The following is a 16,981-nucleotide window of genomic DNA, read 5'->3' on the forward strand; positions in this document are numbered from 1 at the left end:
TAAACTGATTGATTGCAGTAATTTGGAGGAGGTCAAGGGTTTGAGAGCCTGCTATAGAGAGCTCCTGGCCTTAGCCCCAGTTTCCCATTCCCAGAATTTTAGTGTGCTGGAGAGGGTTGGATAAAACTCACATACCCCAGAATCCCCTGAGGATTCCTGAAGGAGGAAAGGGGGTGTTGGGAAAGGGAGGGGAGGCAAACCACCCCAGCTCCACAGTGGTCATTGCATCCACAACCACCTCAGTAAGGATGCTTCTCTGTGGCATTTCTGACCTTCAGTGGGTGACCTGAAGGTCCTATAGAGAGCTAGAGATGCCAAGTTGGGCTGGAATCACCACCGATTTGGGAGGGACACCTTGGTGTTCATTGAAGTTGCAAAGTTGTAAGTGGGTTTCTTGCGAAACTCCTTAGAAAAATACAGGAAAAAGGGACTGTGACCCAAGGCCCCTGTCACCATGGCCGGGATGTCTGGGGCGTCTAAGGACTCATGTCACGTGTTGAGTGTCTGACCTGATTATCTTTTATCTATCCCAGCACTTAGTGCAGTGTTGGGCGCATGCCAAGTGCTTAACAATTACCACAATCACTATTGCCCTCCCTCTGCCCATCCGCCAAGCTAGCTCTCTTCCTCCCTTCAAGGCCCTACTGAGAGCTCACCTCCTTCAGGAGGCCTTCCCACACTGAGCCCCTTCCTTCCTCTCCCCCTCGTCCCCCTTTCCATCCCCCCATCTTCCTTCCCTTCCCCACAGCACCTGTATGTATGTATATATGTTTGTACATATTTACTACTCTATTTATTTATCTATTTATTTTACCTGTACATATCTGTTCTATTTATTTTACTTTGTTAGTATGTTTGGTTTTGTTCTCTGTCTCCCCCTTTTAGACTGTGAGCCCACTGTTGGGTAGGGACTGTCTCTATATGTTGCCAAATTGTACTTCCCAAGCGCTTAGTACAGTGCTCTGCACACAGTAAGTGCTCAATAAATACGATTGATGATGATGAAAGCATATTTCTTAATGCCACCTGGATGGGACGTGACCTCTTTTACCACTCACACCTTTCTAATTTTAAAAATATGATCGTTCTTCCTCCAGTTGATGATGATGATGGCATTTTGTTAAGCGTTTACTATGTGCAAAGCACTGTTCTAAGCGCTGGGGAGGTTACAAGGTGATTAGGTTGTCCCTCATGGGGCTCACAGTCTTCATCCCCATTTTACAGATGAGGGAACTGAGGCATAGAGAAGTGAAATGACTAGCCCAAAGTCACACAGCTGACAAGTGGCAGAGCCGGGATTTGAACCCATGACCTCTGACTCCAAAGCCCGGGCTCTTTCCACTGAGCCACGCATTGCAGCTGTCACTGTCAAACTTTCGTCTAGAAGGAAAGGGGAAAAGCTACTGAAAATATAAATGAGTCTGCATCAGTGTTCTAGCCTCTATTTTCTGGATACAATGGGAGTAAAAATGGTGACCCTTAGCCCCTGAGGGTCAGTAAATTTTTGCAGTCAAGCACCGACCCGTCCTGCTAGAGGAAGCTTAACATTTTCATTTAGTTTTCCAGAGCTTCTGGTTAGTATTCACTCCCTTCTGTTGCAAGGTTATTGAAGTGCTAGTAATGCAAAGCTAAATAATTTTATGACAAGAGGAGTGTTTCTAACAAGGGAATTCAGTTTGCCTTCTAAAAAATAACTTGGGCAGAGGTAGGAAGTGGAGAAGTGATGCTGATTCACATGAAAGAGTACATAAATTCCTTTACGAACGAATCTTCAGAGGAACGGACATTTTCTTATCAGTTCACTGGGATAAAGTACAGATTTATACCAAAGCAAAAATAGCATAAAGGTTATTTAATTCTGCCTTAAAATAGTTTCAGATAACACAAATGCCACACAGAACCCTCCAAATACTACAATCCAGAGGATTATTTGGGGGGGATTATATTTTAATGCCAGTTCTAGGATTTTTCCAGTTTACCAATTAATTTAGCTCCTGAAATTCCTCTAACGTATTCAGCAAATGTGCACATCTCTCCTATCTTCTAAGACAGGGTTTTGACTTCTCATCTTTGACTTCTTTCCACCTTGGGTCACACCTGTTCAGTCAAAAAAAAATGTAGCATCCCTCCCTTTCCGATGCCATCTGCATCCACAGCTCAAGCCTTTATCCACACCAAGGAACAGCACGGTTGATCATCTGTCTCAGTATCTTCATTTCCTTCTGCTTTCTCCTTGCTCCCTCGGTTCCACCCATATTAGTCCTTGCATCTCCTCTTCCCACCCTATGTTGTCCCCCTCAAAACCTTCTCGGCCTTGGAGCCTTATGGGTTCTGGTCCAAAATGGAAGCCATAGGCCCAAGTTATCACTCTTGTCCCAATTATTCAGATGTGCTCTACAATCCAAGTGCCTAGTACATTGACCACACCAAGTCGCCATTCATTAAATGCTAGGATTACTACTGAAGTGTGCTCTGAATCTCTACCCAATCGAACATCATCATCATCAATCGTATTTATTGAGCGCTTACTGTGTGCAGAGCACTGTACTAAGCGCTTGGGAAGTACAAGTTGGCAACATATAGAGGCAGTCCCTACCCAACAGTGGGCTCCAACAGCAAGACAAGAAGTGATGTAGAATGAACAGTCATTTAAAAATGACTTTGGGAAGTTCACCGTGATAACAGCTTTGTTTGTTTAACCTGAAAGTCATCTGTTGCTTCTGCTGGCAGTTTCTGGAAAGCTCTGCTTGGGACAATCTTTTCCGTTTGGATTATACTCGAGTTGAGTTTCATATGCTCAACTTGGACAATCAAACCCTTTATTATGGTATTTGTTAAGCACTCACTATGTGACAGGCACTGTTCTTATTTATTAATGCATTAATTTATATAATAAGTGTATTTATGTATATAAATGTGTCTCCCCCTTTAGACAGTAAACTCTTCGTGGGAAGGGATATGTCTGTTCATTGTTATATGGTACTCTCCCAAGTGCTTAGTACAGTGCTCTGCACTCAGTAAATATGATTGAAGGAATGAGTGATTGAATGAGTTCCTAAGCATTGGGGTAGATAAAAGGTAATCAGGCTGGTCAGCGTCCAAGTCCCCCATGGGACTCATGGTCTTAATACTCATTTTATAGATGAGGTGACGGAGGCACGGAGAAGTTAAGTGACTTGCCCAAGGTCACACAGCAGGGAAGTGGCAGAGCTGGGATTGGAGCCCAGGTCCCTCTGAATTCCAGGCCTATGCTCCCTCCACTAGGACATGCTGCTTCTCTTGGAACATCGTATATCCTCAGATATACCCTTCCTGGTATATGCATTTGTATACAACTATCGACTGGAAAATAATACTGAAGAGTTTCAGTTAGCTTTTAGTGCCTGGATTGAATTTTCTTTGCAAGTTTCAAGCTGGGAGGAATAATCAGTCTCCCCCATCATCTCTCCTTGTTTTAGTTCAGTGGAAGAGGATTGGGACTTCTTTCTCTTCTTTAATGGTATGTATTTAACTCTTTCTATGTCAAAGGCACTGTACTAAGCACTGGGGAGGTACAAGATAATCAGATTGGATATATTCCTTGTCCCACTGCTTCCTACCCTGCTGAATAGGGACACCTTAATTCTGATCTCTGGGTAGCAGTGATGCATACAAAGAATTGTATTATATTTCATATCTGAATTCATGTCCATCAATCACTTAATCAGTGCTATTTATTGAGCACCTCCTGGGTGCAGCAGAGCACTAAACCAAGTGTTTGAGAGAGTACACCAGAGGTCCATTATCTTAAGGACTTTATAATCTATTGGTGGTGAAAGGCAGCGAGCCCCAAATCATCGACCTTGGTGGGGACAGGAGGAAGAAGAAGGTTTAAATAGACGATAACAAGAATGTGTAAACACGAAAGAATTTAGTGTTGCTTTACAGTAGCACTGAGGGTGGGTATAAATTGGTAAATGATAAAGGTGGCTGTTGGGGTGTTTTGGATTGGATTGTTGGAAATTAGCAGAAGAAGGCTTCCTGGAGGTAGCGGGATTTTAGGATGGTTTTGAGGATGGGGAGAGTTGTGGTTCGGTGTTTGGATGCTTTATATGACCTGTTCAATTTTTTTTTTCATAATTTGGGGGTAGGCTATCACTTGCAGAATTTGTTGCATCCATCATGCCACGCATTTCACATTTCTGAAATCAGGTTGCTTAGCATATTTAATATCTGAGAAACAGAGCAGTTTACCATTTCACTTCACCTCTAAATATCAGATGAGCATAAAGTGTCATTCGGAATTTTTTTTTCAATGCAAGTTATTTGTGACTCCACCACTGACTAGTTGGGGAAAGCTCTTGAGACTGGCTTCTGCTGCCCTTAAGGTTAAATATTTTACTTGACGGTTTTTTCTCAGAATAATTGTTAATTGGTTCATTCTCAATGAGAAGAAATGTCTGTCCTGTACTTTGAAGATTGCAAGCTTGAAGGATTTGTTACCATGATACTGCATCCCTATTCTACCTGAGAGCAAAATCCACCAATTTCTCCTCCGTCATTCATACCAATTGATGAAGATCTTATGCATACCCATATACCCTGTGAGATTGTGGACTTCCTGAACTGCTGGCGAGTGGGTGCCCAATAAATACTGATTGAGCCAGACAGGTCAGAATTAACCTCTTCAACTTATAAGTTATCAAATAGGCTATTACTAAAGCAAAAGAGAGTGATCTAGGCCAGCTTTAGATAATTCCCCTTAAGACATTTCTAAGGGCTGAAATATATTAAGGGCAAGCCACTCATGAATAACAGAAGAGTCTAACGACGTGAGCCCACTTTATGGAAACAATTCCGTTCTGGGCTGTGAAAATGTGTTTTTGCCTCTAAACCCTAGCATCCTGCAAACCAGTTAGGAAAATGAATATGGAGCCAATTGTCTGTGCCCTAAAATAAGTCATAGAGGCTATATTAAGGACCAGGCATACAGGGGGTGGGATGTAAAATAGTTGGTAAACTAGATTCGTATGCACACACACACATATATATGTACAAGTAAAAATAATTGTGGTATTAAGGGGTTGCGATGTGCAAAGTTTTGGGATAGACACAAAATAATAATATTGAATATATTCCCTGCCCCACAAGGGGCTCACATTCCAGAGAAGGGTAGAGGAGAAGGGATATTTTTTCCCCAGTTCACAGATGAGGAAGCTGAGACAGAGAGAAGTGATTTGCCCCAAGGACACAGGGCAGTCAAGCGGCAGAAGCGGGATTAGAACTCCAGGTCCCTGAAATCCAACCACATGCCCTTTCCATTCAAGGGAAGGCCAAGCTGCTTCTCATTCACAAATATCATGTATAAAACTTGGAGTAGATAGGTCTTGGTCCACAGCTCATCCGGAACGCAAAATATTCACAATATCCTTGAGAATTACATTTACATTTAGAGGTGTGAATTAGGCAAAATCTGCAAGCAATCATAAATGCACCCTTTGCCCTTTCTTTCAGGTCCTTTTTTGCTTGTTTGAAGTAGATCAAGATTTGGGGTACAAGCTTTGACCTTCCACAGCAGACCCAGGTTGACTTTCTCAGAGTCAGGGCGCACTGGCCAGCGTGCCAACGATCTCAAAGTGCCCTTTCTGGCCCTTGTTACTGCAGAGAGGAGAGAAGCCATGGTCGGTGTGGAGCCCAGGGAGACTGCCTTCTGCAGCTTAACCCAGAAGCAGAGCCTTCCTCCCACCTGGAATCGATTGCTGGTCGGGCTGATGACGGTTTAGATGACTGGGGAAGGGAAAATGGCATGGCAGTTCTAACTAATGCCTTAGATGTTCCAGAGCAACAGAAAGAAGGTAAGGACAAGGACTGCCGTAGGATGTTCTTACAGCAGGCATTACACGAAAAATCACTGCACACTTCAGGATCTGTCCTTTATGATGGATTGCAGGGCGAGTCAGGAAGCCCCCAGAGTACTTCCTGTACGTACCCTGACATAAACTTGATGGAAGCACTCTAATTTCCCTAATGCCTGCGGGGATTAGGCTGGAGCAAAGGAACGATCACTCTCATGGCCTCGATGAGCCCAATTTAGAATCGGCAAATGGTGGAAAGGTACCCTCCTGCAGATTCTACGGGACTGTTGGCATTCACAGTGTGGAAAGGGGGGCTCCCTAATTCTGCGGTCCTTATCATGTCTATCAGGCACCAAGCGGGGAAGGTGTTGATTAATCGGGAGACCAAAAAAGGAGGCGCTCCGTGGCCCGACCCTCATTTATTCAGGAAAATAGTCTGGGAGCCAGTGCTATAAATAGGCCTCGTTCCACTCTCTGTATCGTTCTAGCATATCGGCTGGTAAAATAGATCACCTTAAACTCTGAATGCAAGGTTCAGCCTGCTTTGCTTTTGAGAAAGAAGTTGAACAGTATTGCAGACTTTGCCCCCACCAATGAAATCATATTGAATATTGAATATTGGTTACCAGAACCTTGCCACATTGAAATCCTTCTCAAGGGAAAAGCTGACAGAGAAGATGAACTGAAGAATTACTCGTCAGAAACAATGTAAATTCAGTTCTCCCAGGATGCAGGGGTGGTGTTCTTGATGAACTCCAAATTCAGGAAAACCTGTATTCCAGTGCCTTTACGTTTTGACTGTAGGCAAGGGCCTGCATCTGACTGTTTCTCCTGACCGCAGCACGTTCTATGCAGTTTAGGCACGGGGAACTGACTGTGAATGGTGTTCCACAATTTGGCTTAGTATCATAATGGCCTGGCCTTTATGATGCATCAGTGGACAACGCCCCACTCCAAATATTTCATCCACTCATCGGGCAATGTGCCGATTCTTTCTCCAGGGCATAAAACCATCTGTTAGGCAGAGGTCCTCTCTTAGAGAAAGGAGCACAGAGCAGTGAAACAAAATGAGAGACAATCCAAATTCATTCTGTCGGATCGTAATTAAATTATCCTGAAGCGACTTTAATAATGCGGTGGTTCTGGTGGTAGTGGCATTGCATCTTTCACACGTTAAATAGGCTCCGTAATTACACGGGCTCAGTCTTTGTCCACAGATGTAACGGGATTCCAAGGTGTCAGAAATTCATCACGGCCCTGAGCATCAGATTTACATTTCAATGTGCGAGTTAGTCAAAAGATGTGAAAAATGATAAGCAGGCAGAGGGTGCACTATAGACACATGCGTCTGAAGAGTCTCTTGTGCAATATTCTAGCGAGTCCGTGAAATATCTTATGCAACTCAAGTGTGGCAAAACTGCCTTTAATTTTCTTCGGGACCCCTTTTCACGAACTAGTGATAGATAGAGATGGAACCCTCCCTCTTGTGGAACGTGAATCCTTCTAAAGATAGTCAGGCACAGGTGCGGTAGACATGCCCCACTCTTACAATATGCCTTGGAGACACAGAAATAAACTGTCCCCGTTCCATCTTTCAACATGATGAGAGGCAGCTACTGTCTGAATTGTCGCTTCTATTTGGAACTCTTGAGTTGCTTTGGGCAACTCTGCTTTAGAGAGCTACCCTCCAATTCAACCCAAAGCAAAGTTCAGAGCTCCTTCTCTCCACTCAGTAACGTCATTTCCAAATTCCCTGAGAAAATGTAGAAAGCAAGCCATCTTGAACACCTCCTGGGCAAGAAGCGTGTCTCCCAACTCTGCTGTATTGTACTCGCCCAAGCACTTAGTACAGTGCTCTGCACGCAGTGAGTTCTGAATAAATTGATTGATAATAGAACCATTTTTGACTCTTGGCCGTATTCTCCCACTCACTTCTGCATCACCCACGCACTTGGATTTCTTTTATTCACCCCCCTCTTTCAGCCACACAGAACTTACATATGAATCCATAATTTATTTATATTAATGTCTGACTCCCCCTCTAGTCTGTAACCTCAGTGTGAGCAGGGACACGCTTAAACCAGTGCTTGGCACATAGTAAGCACGTAACAAATGCCATCGTTATTACCAACTCTCTTATATTGTAACCTCCCAAGTGCTTAGTACAGTGCTTTGGACAGAGTAAGCACTCAATTAATATGATTGCTTGATTGGACCCCAGATATGTAACGGCTGGTCATTTTTTTCCTCCTCCTTCACAGTAATAATAATTATGGTATTTGTTAAATGCTTACTATGTACCACACACTGTACTAAGCACTGGGGTGGATACAAGCAAATCATGTTGGACACAGTCCCCGTCCCTCATGGGGCTCACAGTTCCAATCCCCATGTTACAGATGAGGTAACTGAGGGTAAAATCAAGGACAGAGGGAATATTATAAGACAGTCCAAAATAAGCCTCAAATAATGCTGAGAATAGGAAGATGAGAAATAGGATACATTTGCAAATGAACAAAGTGCCCATATGGTGCCTTCGCAAATATGTTGAGTCGGTTGAGGCCACTGGAGATATTGACAATCCATTGCAAAAATCCACTAAATCTATTTCAAATGATGAACAATTGGTCTGTTTTATGACACTGTTAAATCCATTTTGGAGAAAATGTTAAGAAAATGTTAATGAAGTTTGCAATTCAGGTTTTTTCATGTTGAGTCCACATTCACAAAAATGATTTGAGGGGGTAAAAATTGGGCCATGTTGGTTAAAACTAACAATGTAAATCCTAAAATCTAAGTTAACATGTGTTTTCTTGCTGATGCTTCACTAGTTTTCCCAGCTATTTCTGGTATCCTAAATCCTCTAAGGTAAGAAATCTAAGCAAGAAAGTTTTCCTGATGCCACTGTTCTGAAATTTCATGAGGAGTGATGAGTCTTTTTTGTGTGTCTAGTGTGGTTGAGTCATTATGATTTAGAATGCAAGGTGTACACTTGTCAACAACTGAGTTATCCACAAAACACTTCTTTTCTTGGTCAGGATGAAAAATGTTCCTAAACACAGCCTTTTTAGAAGTTTACTTAGGATCTAAATCTATCTGACATGAATTTTGAATAGGCAATACATCAAAGGAATCGGGAAAAATGGGCTTGAAGTATCTGTGATTTAGACATGATTTAGACAAAAAAAGAAGATACTGTTATATTTAGTCATGTTGGTTCACAAATAGGCCTCCCTTTTGTTATAACTGTTACTGAAACATGTCTTGTTTTGCTGCTGGTGACTTTATAATCTCTGAGCCGTTTTCATCAATCCAGCTGTGAAATCTGCTGGCTGGACTTGCAGATTAAGCCAAGAAACCTGCATCATCAGTGGTGGGCTGCCAGAGCTGAAGGGAATGTGTCTGTCTATTTGTTATAGTGTACTCTCCCAGGCACTTAGTACAGTGCACTGCACACAGTAAGCGCTTAATAAATACAATTAAATGAATAAAGAAATCTAGCAAAGTTCTGACTTTCCCCAAGCTCAGGACTCATACACATTCCTAGATCCATAGAACACTGCCAGCTAGATTTGCTGGAAACCGAGAGGATGTAATACATTTTGTTCAAGGTTTGGGTGTGTTTTGTGCATTGGATCCCCGTTGTTGGGTCGGGACCGTCTGTATATGTTGCTGATTTGTACTTCCCAAGCGCTTAATACAGTGCTGTGCACACAGTAAGCGCTCAATAAATACGATTGTTTGAATGAATGAATCCATAGCTTTTTCGTAGATTTATGCAGTAAAGCCATAGTGTTTGTAGCAAAACTCAGTAAGTCTGTTTGCTTCATTCTTCCGTGCCCAGATTAAGTGGCAACAGATGAACCTTCTCCTTTGGGTTACATCGGTGTTCAACATGGAGCTCATAGTCTTAATCTCCATTTTATAGAAGAGATAACTGAGACACAGAGAACTGAAGTGACTTGCCCAGGACCACACAGCAGCATTGCTACATGAATAGTATGACTTTTTTGACAGAGGTAACAGAATTTTAGGGAAGGGGTTATTTGAGGGGACTGGAATCATTTCAGGTCGCACTAATGAAAGTGGGAGGATCATTTGAGGTCACTGAAGTGAATTTTCAAGCTGAATTTGTAGAAGAGGGGTTATTTAAGGTGACTGGGGTCATTTCAGGTAATGCTAAAGTGGGGGGGTCATTTGAGGACACTGAAGGGAATTTTCAAGCTGAATTTCTAGAATAGGGGTCATCTGAGGTGACGGGTTATTTCAGGTCACGTTAATTAAAGTGGGGGGGGTCATTTGAGGACACTGAGGAGAATTTTCGAGCTGCATTTCTTGAAGAGGGGTCATTTGAGGTTACTTGGGTCATTTCAGGTCATGCTAATTAAAGTGGGCATCATTTGAGAACACTGAAGGGAATTTTCAAGCTGAATTTTAGAAGAGGGGTCATCTGAGGTGACTGGGGTCATTTCAAGTAATGCTTGTTAAAATGGGGGGTCATTTGAGGACACTGGAGGGAATTTTTAAGATGAATTTCTAGAAGAGAGGTCATTTGAGGTGACTGGGGTCATTTCATGTCACGCTAACTAAAGTTGGGGTCCTTTGAGGACACTGAAGGGAATTTTCAAGCTGAATTTCTAGAAGAGGGGTCATTTGAGGTGACTAGGGTCATTTCAGGTCATGCTAGTTAAAGTGGGGGGTCATTTGAGGACACTGAAAATTTTCTAGCTGAATTTTAGAAGGGGGTCATCTGAGGTGACCACGGTCATTTCAGGTCACGCTAAAGTGGGGGGTCATTTGAGGACACTGAAGGGAATTTTCAAGCTGAATTTCTGTAAGGGGTCATTTGAGAAACAGCATGGTTCAGTGGAAAGACTGCGGGCTTGGGAGTCGGAGGTCGTGGGTTCTAATCCCAGCTCCGCCACTGATCAGCTGGGTGACTTACCACCTCTACAACAGAGGTGGTAGATATGTTCTCTTCCCACATGGGGCTTCCAGTCTAGAGGGAGAGGCAGACATTAAAATATAGATATATATTTTTGTCCCCACTTTTATCGCCTCTCCATTTTGACTCCCATACTATTGCTGGCAGGAGTACACAATACAATAGAGTTGATAGACATGATTCCCGCTCACAAGGAGCTTGCCGTCTACAGGAGAGGCGGGCATAGGTGCAGCACAATGCAAGCGACGTACTGCAGGTGCGGTCTTTGCCCATGTGAGCCAACTACAGGCAGAAACCAGGGCTAAAACCCAGGTCTGATTCCTAGACCAGTGCTCTGGACCAGGAACAATTGACTGAAACCCTCTGAAACCCTCGTCCCCCTCTCCATCCCCCCCAATCTTACCTCCTTCCCTTTCCCACAGCACCTGCATATATGTATATATGTTTGTACATATTTATTACTCTATTTATTTTACTTGTACATAGCTATTCTATTTATTTTATTTTGTTAGTATGTTTGGTTTTGTTCTCTGTCTCCCCCTTTTAGACTGTGAGCCCACTGTTGGGTAGGGACTGTCTCTAGATGTTGCCAATTTGTACTTCCCAAGCGCTTAGTACAGTGCTCTGCACATAGTAAGTGCTCAATAAATACGATTGATGATGATGATGATGGTTAACCGACAGCTGTATAAGCTCCTAGTAGTAATAGTAATATAATTTATTAAGCTCATGCTGTGTGCTAAGTTCTGGGAGAGAATTCACGGGTGGGAAATAGATATGAACCCTGTCCCCGGGGGGAGGGGGCTCACAATCTAAGAGCTCCACAGCCCTAGATCTACTCAAGACTGCCTTTATGACCTTCTATTTCCTCCAGGAAAATGGGTCTTTTTAAGCAGATGGTGGCTTGTGAAACAGATGTTTCTGAATGATTCTGAACCCAAGGAAGCAGGGATAATTTCTGAGATGCAATTAGATGTGCTCTAAACAGTTCCTACTTGTCAGAGCTAAGTCTACGTTTGAGATGAGGTGGAGTGAAATCTAGAGCTTCAATAATTTATAATTGTGATGTTTGTCAAGGGCTTACAATGAACCAAGCACTGGTCTGGATACAATACATTCAGAACATACACAATCCCTGCCTCACATGGGGCTCCCGGTCTAAACATATCTATTCTATTTATTTTATTAGTATGTTTGGTTTTGTTCTCTGTCTCCCCCTTTAAGACTGTGAGCCCACTGTTGGGTAGGGACTGTCTCTATATGTTACCAACTTGTACTTCCCAAGCGCTTAGTACAGTGCTCTGCACACAGTAAGCGCTCAATAAATACGATTGATGATGATGATGATGAGAGGCAAGTATTGAATCCCCATTTTCCAAATGAGGAAACCGAGACACCTCAGACTCTCAGCTTGTACTTGAGGCGTGTCAGAGATCACCTACCCTCTCTGCCTCAGTTTCCCCTCTGGTATGTTCCATTTTGGCACAATGGGAGGCTGGAAACGTTTGAAGATTGATGTGATGTGGGAAATGCTCAGTGTGTTTCCTCTACCTGTCGTCACTCTTTCAGTCCCTGTGTCCAAGCACTGGCCAGAGCAATTTGAGAAATAATAATAAATGATATTAAGTCCTTACTATGGGTCAAGCGTCTGAGTGGCGCTTTCTTAGATGCCACCTCTACCATCATCAACTTCAAATACCACTTACAGTTTTCCCCAGAAGCTCTGGCCTTATGGTGGTCACGGAAAGGGGAGCGTCTCAGCCACGCACAGGAGACTGACGTCCTATGGCGTGGTTGATGGAGCTCAGCTCCGTCGCTCGTCACGCCTCAGGTCCAGTCACACAATCGCTACCGATGGCGATCGCTGAGGCTGCTGGACGCCAGCACAGGCTCACGAGGCTTCCGCTGTTCCTAGGGCAATGGCATGGATGCTTGATTCTTTTCTTTTCAGGCTCTTTTTCCTCTGCTTGCATCGGGGAAGCTACTTGGGAATTCTCAGGCTAGATTAAGGAGAAGGCAGCTCTGTGGATTGTGGGGCTGCAGCAAACAAGCAACTAAATTCAAAAGACCAGTGGAGCCTAAGGAGCAGAGAACAGCATCTGTGTCTATTGCTTTTTAAGCACTCTCAGAAGAGGGGCTTCTAGGCTTCAACCTCATGCAGTTTGTCAGAGGATGTTGCCGAAAAAGCACATATTTAGAGGCAGCCTGGCCTAAAGAGAAGAGCATCGATCTGGGAATCAGAGAGGTGGTTTCTAAGCTCAGTTCTGCTACTTGCCAGATGGGTTGACCTTGGGCAAGTCATGTAACCCTCTCCGCACCACAGTTTCCTCACCAATGAAATGGGGAAGAATGATTCCTGCCTCTCCCTAATTCACAGGAATAGTGTGAGGAAAAATTTTGATAACTGCTGTGAAAGGACTTTGGAAATAGAGAAGCATCGTACAATCAAGGTATGAGGTCTTGGTTTTATCGGGACCTTTCTGTTTTAGATGTCGTATTCGGATTGATTTCTTTGTATTTATAAGTGAGACTACCGACAGTGCCGTGTCTCAACTTGACCAACAACCTAACCCTTACTACATTCCCCCACCTTTTTCCTTTGTTTCTTTCCATTTCTGAAAGCTCTTTGTAATGGCTCTGGAGTTGCACGCTGTGGCCCAGAAATGGGCTAGCCCTGCATTACCATTGCTACAAATTCCTAACCAGGAATAGGATGTAACACACTTTCACAACAGGAGGTTGCTCTCCCTTTTGTCAGAGAGACAATTTGCTTCTGCTCTTCCTGTTTTGATTTGCAGCTGCCCCAAGGTTTGAAGATATAGCTCTATTCTTTCACATGTACCACACTTTGATTTAAAATGACAGCTGGTTAATAACTTCATCTTGAGATCTTGCCCAATAAGCATGGACTTAGTCATCTTTCAAATAACTCCATTAAGCTGCAAGTGTCCTTGTTCTCTTTTTATGGTTTCAGAAAGTGGGAATGAGAAAGGTTAAATACCTTTCCCCCAGGCCAGTCAGGAGCAACAAAGGAAAAGGATATTCAACTTGTAATCACTCCCCACCTCCTCTCTTCTCAGAATGGCACATTGTCTTCTCTTACAGCAGGGTTCTGCCCAGTAACAGTCTTGAACTTCATTTTAGGCTATTGCCTTATCACTTAATGATAGCTCACCCTGGGAAGCACTTCTGTTTGACTAAGCAGTTCTACACCCATTTTGGCCTCGCTGTTCCCATAAGCCAAAGCTCCCAGTCAAGTAATCTCGAGAAACATATGTCCACTAAGCCGCCTTCACATATTTCCTTATTCTGAATTGGTCAACAGGGAAGAATTTGCCAAACAAAGCCTCTTGCTGGTTCATTAAAATGTGATTAGTTTTGATTCCAATAAGTAATCAAATTCTCTGGCTTACTTAAGGCACTGAGAGATAAATGAACGACTGTGATGGCAACAGAGTGAAAATGGCCATGAAAGAGCTTGCTTTAAAGAGCAAGATCTGAGAGAACCGTGTTGTACGAAGCTTCAAGGCCAGTGCCTAATGGAGCCAGCCTTCATTTTGCTGAACCACTGAGCTCATTTCCCGTTCCCTCACACAAAGGCCTGGGATCAGAAAACCGGAGGTATGTCACTTCTCTTTAAGAGGGTTGAGACGCTGGGTGTGAAATCGTAGATCCAGATAGTCCCATGGTGCTAGAATAACCATGCTTGGGGAGGGAATTGATGTCTCCCCAGAGGGTATCAGTGTCTCCTGATCTTTACTATTTTTTCCCCTATCCAAAACCAAAACAGCCAGAACTGATAACCTCCAGGCCTAAGTTTGGTAAAAAAAAAAAAAAAATGATCATAATCATAATTTTCAAAGTGCCAAGCACTGTAATAAGTGGTGGGGTAGATAGATACAGACAAGATCCTCAGGTCCCACATGGGACTCACAGTCTAAGTAGTAGGGAGTACAGGTACTGAATCCCCGTTTTTAAAGATGAGGGAACTGAGGCACAGAGAAGGGGTGTGACTTGACTTAGGTCACACAGTAGGTAAATGGACAAACTGAGATTAGCACTAACTCTCAGGCCCATGCTCTATCCACTAGATGATAAAAACACATCCTGAATGATGTAGGCGCAGAAGCCAGAGTTGGAGAGTTGTAAAGGATAGATTTGGATATCAGGGGCAGGATGACCCTATACTAAATCTCCTCTTCTCACTTATCTGGGCCTAGCCTAGATGTTTTCCCTGCTTTTTACGGAGCACCAGGAATTCATTCATTCATTCAATTGTATTTATTGAGCGCTTACTGTGTGCAGAGCACTGTACTAAGCGCTTGGGAAGTACAAGTTGGCAACATATAGAGATGGTCCCTACCCAACAACAGGCTTACAGTCTAGAATGAATTTTATACCTCCTACACTTACAAACGTAACAGAGCTTTTTATCCTTTAGTTACTCCTTCAGAATGTTTGTAAGCTATTTGAGGGCCGAAATCTCACCAACCACTCTATTATCCTCTTCCAATCAATCAATCAGTCGTATTTATTGAGCGCTTACTGTGTGCAGAGCACTGTACTAAGCGCTTGGGAAGTACAAGTTGGCAACATATAGAGACAGTACCTACCCAACAGTGGGCTCACAGTCTAGAAGAGCATGTGGTCCACTATGCTCTATGCTGCACACATTTAAGCAGTCACTCAATAACTGCACAGTGCTCTGCACACAGTAAGTGCTCAATAAGTAAGATTGAATGAATTGAAGGAATCATGCCTGCCATTTTTTTGTGTGCACCAATTAAGCAAGAGCTGTTAAGTACAGGAAATGGAAACTGCATATTATCTTCTCTGGAAAGACAAAGGAATAAACCCCCATTTTTACCAAACCCTAAAGGTGGTTGAAATGTTTCCATTTCTTCCTCTGTTTCCCACTTAATAAAGGAAGTTCTCTTGCAAAATGTCCTTAGAAATACTCAAAATCTAATCTTCCCTGATTGGTATGCAATGGGAATTTCATGGGCATATTCTCTATTTCAGCTAAATCCTTCACCAGAGCTTGACTCTGCTCACATTTACATAAATTTACATTATTTTAGCATGGGCATGAGTTCAGAATACCTTGAAGTTTTTGTGAGGTAGGTTTCTTCAGAAAATGAGAGAGGGCGATTTGTTTTCAGCTCCTTGGGGTAATTTCTCTTTATCATCTCTTGTTTTGAAGGTACCAGTCACTTCTTTGTCTACTCAGAACCGGAACATGGCTGTGAACTAAAATCCCTCCCAACATCATGGGAGTTTTTCCTCTCAGTCATGCATAGGATGGCAAATTCTGGGATAGTCACCACCCTAGCCCACAGTGCCTTACAGCTTCAGCCCAAATTTCCACTCTTCCAACCTCTCATTCCCTTTACCCCATCATTCATCTCTCCCCTGAGGAGTCATATATGAAAGTACACTCTGTTGGGATTGCTGGAGGATAAATCAACCCTCAACCGCATGACTACTACTGTCCTTTGCTGAAGAGAGAGAAGATCTTATCCAGATCTTACCCTGCCATTGGATGGTGAGTATATTTCGTCGGCCTAGGTAAACTGCAAGAGAAGCACAATGTGTAAACTGCAAGAGAAGCAGCGTGGCTCAGTGGAAAAGAGCCTGGGCTTTGGAGTCGGAGGTCATGGGTTCAAATCCCGGCTCTGCCACTTGTCAGCTGTGTTACTTTGGGCAAGTCACTTGACTTCTCTGGGCCTAGTTACCTCATCTGTAAAATGGGGATGAAGACTGTGAGCCCCCCGTGGGACAACCTGATCACCTTGTAACCTCCCCAGCACTTAGAACAGTGCTTTGCACATAGTAAGTGCTTAATAAATGTTATTATTATTATTATTATTATTATATGTAAGCTTCCCAAACATTTTCAAAGTTGGACACTCCCACAGCTTTGTAGATGTTTAAATTTGATCTGAAGCCAGATTCCCCATTGCCACCAAATGCTCCATCTGAGCCCCTTGAGAGGTAGTATCTACCTACCCTGTGCTTCACTTTACTACTCCTCTCCAACTCTAAATACGGTGATTTCCACACAGGGGCTTAATAAATCCCACTGATTAAAATGCTGGCCTTCTTGATTTGGCTTGCTACGTCTTGGTTTATGTGTGCCTTGTTGGCAGGGAGACCAACAGGGTAGCAGATTTGGTGGTGCTAGGGACTATGTCCCATTGTA

Source organism: Tachyglossus aculeatus, chromosome 14, assembly GCF_015852505.1.
Source record: "Tachyglossus aculeatus isolate mTacAcu1 chromosome 14, mTacAcu1.pri, whole genome shotgun sequence".
NCBI lineage: Eukaryota > Metazoa > Chordata > Mammalia > Monotremata > Tachyglossidae > Tachyglossus > Tachyglossus aculeatus.